At 39.6% G+C, this 6,482-nt stretch overlaps 1 long non-coding RNA gene across 1 annotated transcript; it reads left to right on the forward strand.

Annotated features, from left to right (window-relative positions):
* The first annotated feature begins 286 nt into the window (after positions 1-286).
* On the forward strand, positions 287-1,978 carry LOC113917823. The gene is made up of 3 exons (XR_003518369.2): positions 287-853; positions 1,094-1,169; positions 1,659-1,978. It is a non-coding gene; the product is annotated as an uncharacterized LOC113917823 (long non-coding RNA).
* The last annotated feature ends 4,504 nt before the right edge of the window (positions 1,979-6,482 follow it).

Raw genomic sequence — 6,482 nt, forward strand, 5'->3', positions numbered from 1 at the left:
TTTAAATTTTATTATACGTTGGGCTCCCCCACAGGGCTGGCCCTGAATAGGCAGAGGCCCATACTATAAGTCCTTGATTTGCAGTGCTGTGAGTTCCTGGCACATCATAAGGGAGCAGTAAGTGTTTGGGAAGGAAGGGATGGAGAGAATGAGAGAGAGAGAGAGAGAGAGAGAGAGAGAGAGAGAGAGAGAGAGAGAGAGAAGGGGGCTGGTAGAAGCGCCATGAGGTGGTAGTAGTACAGGAAGGGAGGGGGCATGAGTGTGTGCTCAGGGGAGGAGTGGGAAGGGTGGTGCCTCACTGCCAGACCCCACTACGGGAGGGCAGGCCTGAAATGTTTCAGTTAGGAAATGGGAGTGGTGCTGGAGAAGGTGAGGAGTTTCCACACCTCATCCGGTGTGGCAATTCAGCCTACACCAGGTCCAGCCAACACAGCAACTGGCCAGTGTTCTTGGCAAATCTGGGTATAGTTGTATGGCCAAGAAGTTTGTTTTAATCTGGTGATATGCATACCAGTGTGGGACAGGAGGTCTGGCGGCTAATCTGGCTTCTCAATAAGTTAGTCACTGTCCCTGTCCTGGGCTGTCCTGAGAAGGGCAGAGCCAAGCCTTGAGTACCTGCCAGGCAGGGTGTGAGATGTTGAGGGCAGACACCCTGTGCATTTGTCTCAGTAACTCAGCGTCTCAGTAGTAAACTGGTGCTTTGTCAATGTTGTAAGATTTGTCAAATTCACATATACTCCTCCTGTTTCTGTGGGTTTGCAGCTTTTTCTCTGTCTTCGGGAAAGAACATTCTGGCTTTCTGTGGGGAACTGCCCTGCCACAGTTCCCTCTTGTCTTCGTGGGACAGTCACAGGTAGAATTTTAGCTAAAAAAAAATATTTTAACTCAACAAGTAGCCAAATTACAAGTTTGGTTTGACTTTCAAACTCACAAAACTATGGAAACTTAATTACAGAATCCATTGTAAACAGAGTCCCACCCACAATGAGTTCAGCCTCCTTTTCAGACAAAGGACCAAATTAATTGTTGTTTGAAAGAGGAAATCCAGCTTCAAATGTCCAACAGGGAGATCTGCCTTTCTTTTCTATTCCAGAGCGCAGCTAAACAGTCTCTGCCGGTCTACAAAACAACACCCTTTGGCTGCAGGATGTTTTCCCCCACAAAGAAATGTGAGAACAAAATAATTTTTGAAGGGTTGTTCTATCTAGATCAGTGCCTCAGAAGCTTTTAGGTCACTTCGATTGAGCACAGAGGAAAACAGGGCTGTGTAATTGGCCAGGAAATAAAGGCACATAATCTGTTTGCACCTCCATTATCTAACTAATGGGGATCAATATGTCTGACTGTGACTAAGGTTAGTCATTCTGACAGATGCACCTGTGGAGACTTGGGCTAAGCAGTTTTGCTTGTCCCTTGACTGAATTTGATGGCATCCTTTCTTGGGGGTGGGGGTGGGGGGTTAGAGTAATCAATTTATTACTTCCCAGGAGGTTTCTTGCTTTTCAATTCCTGTTAAACAAGCAATGGGAACACACATTTGTCTTCTTTGGAAAGTGCATTTACAACCAAGCTAATTACCTTGTTTCTCCACTGGCCAAAGACAAGGGTTATTGGTGGTGTTAAGATCCTTTCTAAACATGCCGAATATAATCTTATAGGCTGACTAACTGAAAAAAGGAAGAAGATAAAGGAAAGATATGAAGACCACACCACAGCTTTAACCTTGGTGATTAGGGAGGGACAGCATTGTTGTGTTAAGATGTTGGGGAAGAGAGGAATTTGATACTAATACTGTTTGTCGCTTGCATTTCTCCCCCAAATACCTTTAGTCAATGATTCCACTTAATGTAACATTTTAACTACAAATGGTTTCTATTAAAAAAGTGTTTGTCAGTCTGGCTTTGATCAGCAGTTTTAAACAACTGGATGGATTCCCAGCCTTAACTGTTTTCCCAGAAAAGCTGCCTTCTCCCACATAGCGCAGCTCGTTTGTAGACAGATGTAGATTATTCTCCACATGAGGACGTCTTCTGGGTATTAAGTATTTTTCTATAAAGTTAAATGAAATAGCAAGATTGGACAAGACATATGAGGAGAGTATAAGGAGTCAGAATGGCAGAGTTTCTTGCTGGGATTCTCTTGGCAATTTTTCCCAATGTTTGTGCTGAGGGCTCTCTGGTACAATTTATTAGCTCCTTTAGTAACAGTCAAATTTTCATTAGAAGCATAGTTGTATGTTACTTACTACAAATAACTAATATTTTCAAATGCTTTCTAAGTGCCAGCCACTGTTTGAAACCCTGCATGAATATTATAACTTTAAACATCACAACAAACCAGATGAGCGCAGTCTTACTGCTCTAATTTTACAGATGAAAAAAAGGAATGTAACTGTTCCCTGACAAAAAACTACAAAATGGTGGCATCGGCATTCCAGGCAGTGTGGCTCCAGAACCCATGATATTCAGAGTGGGGTTTGTGGGCCAGTTATAAATGCAGATTCTTAGGTCTCCAGACCTCTGGAGTCAGAATCTGCATTTTTAATAAGATCTCAGGAGATTCATTTGCACAGTAAAGTTTAAGAATCTCTGGTGTACTATCTCCTTTTTGACTGGATTAATTCAGGCAAGACATTTAACTTCTCTGACCCTCAGATTTCTTATCTGTAAAACAGATATAATAGCACAGTCTTTGTAGATGCGTTGTGATAACACAAAACAATGTTGTGAAGAGTCTGGTGCTCGGAGAGTACTTGATGCCTAGGCAGTGGGAAGGTGCTTGAGCATTCCCAGATTTCAAAAATAGTCAATGATATTATCCAAAGAACTTAAAAAGCCTATCCACTACTCTACTTCCCCTTGCTCCAAATACTCTTTCCACTACTGAACAGTTGAGTGACTAAAAGTTTACAGAAACTTTTTTTTTAAACATTTGAATTTATGGTAGTACCTCCTGGCTCCAAGTCTAGTACCCTTTCTTCTAGGTTGATTTGATGGTCTTTTTTTCCTTTTAAAATTATTTCTGTGATGCAAAGTATATCATACACAGGGCACCTGACTGGCTCAGTCAGAAGGCCATGTGACTCTTGGTCTTGGAGTTGTGAGTTCAAGCCCCACACTGGGTGTAGAGATTGCTTAAGAAATAAATGAATAAACTAAAAAAAAAAATCATACATGTAGAAGATACTATAAAACCTGTATGTATAATATAAGACATATATGTATATATAAACAATAATCATAAAGTCATAAAACTATATTGCCTATTATAAGACCTTGATGTAGAACAAGATCGATTACCTTGTCCAGGAACTTGGATGCTCCCTGTGTGCTCCCTTTGTTCCCAGAGAAAACAGCTATCTTGACTTTTGCCTTAGTTTCTTGCCTTTTAAAAAATAGTTTTACCACTTGAATTCTATGTACAAGGAATTATACAGTAAATATTCTTTTGTGACTTGCTTTCACTCAATCTTATTATTTTTACACTTCATTCATGTTGATGTATGATGCTGTAATTTATTAAAATTTTCATTGCTTTTAAGTATTTAATCATATAAATATTCCACAAGTTATCCACTAAGAAGACTTTTGGGTGGTTTCTCATTTTTTGGATAGTTAGGTCTGCCATGAGCACATTCATATATGTCCCCTGAAGCATATGCCCATTTACATGGGTTGTAGGTTATGCTCATGTCACTTGACTAGGGAAACATTCCCAGCACCAGCACCAATTTATAATCCCACCTACAGTGAAAGAATTCTTACTGCAATGCACACTCATCAACACTTAGTATTGTAGGAGTTTTGGGCTAGTCTAGTTGGGGTATAATGGGAAGTCATGTGGCTTTAATTTGTATTTTCTAATAGTGAGATTGAGTATCTCTTGGTATGTTACCATTCATTCAGGGTTCCACCTTCTGTGCAGGAACTGTTCACATTTTTTTTAACCTTCTTTTTCTCTTGGATTGTTTTATTCTTATGAATTCATGGAAAATCTCCACATATCCTGGATACATGTCCTTTGTTGCTTACCTGCATTGCCAGTATCTGCTGGTATTTTTGTGGATTTTCTTTGTATTCTCTTAATGGTGTGTCTTGATAAGCAGATATTCTTAACTTTGATGTAGTTGCATTCATTAATCTATTCCTTTATGGTTTGTGCTTTTTATGTCTTGTTTAAAAAATCCTTTCTTACTCCAAGTCATAAACATGGTGTAAAACTCCATTTATTTAGGTCTTAACATTTTTCTTTGGTATGGAGTGAGGTAGGATGCCCCATATTATTTTTCTTCCATTTGGATAACCAACTATCCCAGAACCTCTTATTGATAAATCCACTCTTTTCCTGTCCATCTGTAGTACTAACTTGGTCAAATATCCAGTATCTATATATGCATAGGTCTTTTCTGTGAGTTCCCAATTTTGTCCATTGATCTATTTGCCTGTTCTTTTGTCAATACCACACGGTCTTCTATAAATAAGCCATCTAACCTTCTTCTTCAAGACAGAAGGAATTGGGCACCTGGGTTGCTCAGTTGTTAAGCATCTGCCTTCGGCTCAGGTCATGATCCCACGGTCCTGGGATCAAGCCCCACATTAGGCTCCCCGCTCGTTGGGAAGCCTGTTTCTCCCTCTCCCACCCCCCCGCTTGTGTTCCTGCTCTCGCTGTGTCTCTCTCTGTCAAATAAATAAATAAAATCTTTAAAAAAAAAGAAAAAGAGAGAGAGAGAAGGAATCTTGGTTATTCTTGTCATTTCTTTGGTTTTCTTGGCTTCAATATTAGAAGCTGGTGCTAGATAATCTCTGTGGCTCCCTCTAACTCTAAAAGATTTATTTGATTCTATATCACAGCATGTTGTGTAACCACATGGTGGTTTTCTTTGATGATACCATCGGATTTAGCAATTATTTTACCAAACTATATTAATCTTTTAAAATATTTTACATGGTTCTCTTATTAAATTAATACCTGTCCTTTTGTTTGTTGTTGAGAATTTTATTTTATTTATTTTATTTTTTTTAAAGATTTTATTTATTTAATTGACACAGAGAGAGAGAGACAGAGAGAGAGAGAGGGAACACAAGCAGGGGGAGTGGGAGAGGGAGAAGCAGGCTTCCCGCCGAGCAGGGAGCCTGATGCGGGGCTCGATCCCAGGACCCTGGGATCATGACCCGAGCTGAAGGCAGTCGCTTAACCAACTGAGCCACCCAGGTGCCCCTGTTGTTGAGAATTTTAATGCTCTTAGACCCTACCATCATTTTATGACAATGGCGTTGTTGATATACAAGTATTTTATAGAGTATTAACATGTGCCCGGCAGTTGCCTGGGATTTACAGGAAATGTAACAAAGCCTAAGTCACTGTCTCTGGTGCAGACGAATACATATTTTAGCTGGGGAGACATGGCAATGACCCAATGCTATCTCTGACTACATCTGGATTTGGTTTGTTAGTTTTCAGAAACTCAAGTTTTTGTGGGTTTTTTCCTCCATATGAAAAATGAAGTGCTTATACTGTATTATTGTAATGCCATTTGTTTAGCTCTAACACTTGATGAATTTCCATATGACAGCTCTTTTTATTCCCTGCCCATGTGAAGGTCTTCAAAACACAGACAATCTGTAAATGACTCATCTAAGAAAAAAACTTGGAAGAGACACTTTTTCTACTTTAAAGAAACTTTTTTTTTTTATTAGGAAGAGGGGAGAAAAACCCATATCTGTGTCAATAAAAAAATAAATCTTGGTGTTTGTTTGTTTTTTCCCCCCTCTGGTGAAATCAGAGCCTGTATCATAAAGTTCTGTGTTAACTTGTTATCTTGTTTATCTGGCAAGCCTGGACTCAGGCCTTGGTAATGTGCTAGCTACTTTGTATGCTATCCCAGTGTTAGCATGGCAACAAAGGAAATGAATGAAAACAGTGAGCTCCAACGATCTTTGACACGCTTGAATCTAAGTGAAAAAACCGGAAAGGGAACCTGTTTCCCACGTGAATGCTGCAGGGTGAATTTGCTTTGCCCTAAGGAGGCAAAAGGAATTTTCCAACTACCTAGTGGTAAAACCATGACTAGAATTCTGATTTCCAACTCCAAACTGGCTCTTTCTCCACATAGAAATGTATGAATCTGACACAGACAACCTCTTGGGGAAGGTTCTGTAAGAGAGGAGATCCACTCTCTCCTAAATATTGAAATGATTTTAAAATGATTACTCTAAATGCAAATAGCATTTTCCTAAGGGTCCAGAGAGGGAAGTCATGCCTTGCAGTGCACTACAGAGGTAAATATTCATAGGTATAACTTTTTCACTGAGTTCAAGGCTGATAAATATTTCTTCAGGAGATAGAATGTATGGCAGTCAAAAAACATGTCTGATCTATATTAATACCTGTTATGGACTGAATTATGTTCCTCCCCAAATCATATGTTGCAACCCAACCTTAGAATGTGACCAGTATTAAAGATGGGACCTTGAAAGAAGGAA

The sequence above is a fragment of the Zalophus californianus genome, chromosome 1 (genome assembly GCF_009762305.2).
Source record: "Zalophus californianus isolate mZalCal1 chromosome 1, mZalCal1.pri.v2, whole genome shotgun sequence".
Taxonomy (NCBI): domain Eukaryota; kingdom Metazoa; phylum Chordata; class Mammalia; order Carnivora; family Otariidae; genus Zalophus; species Zalophus californianus.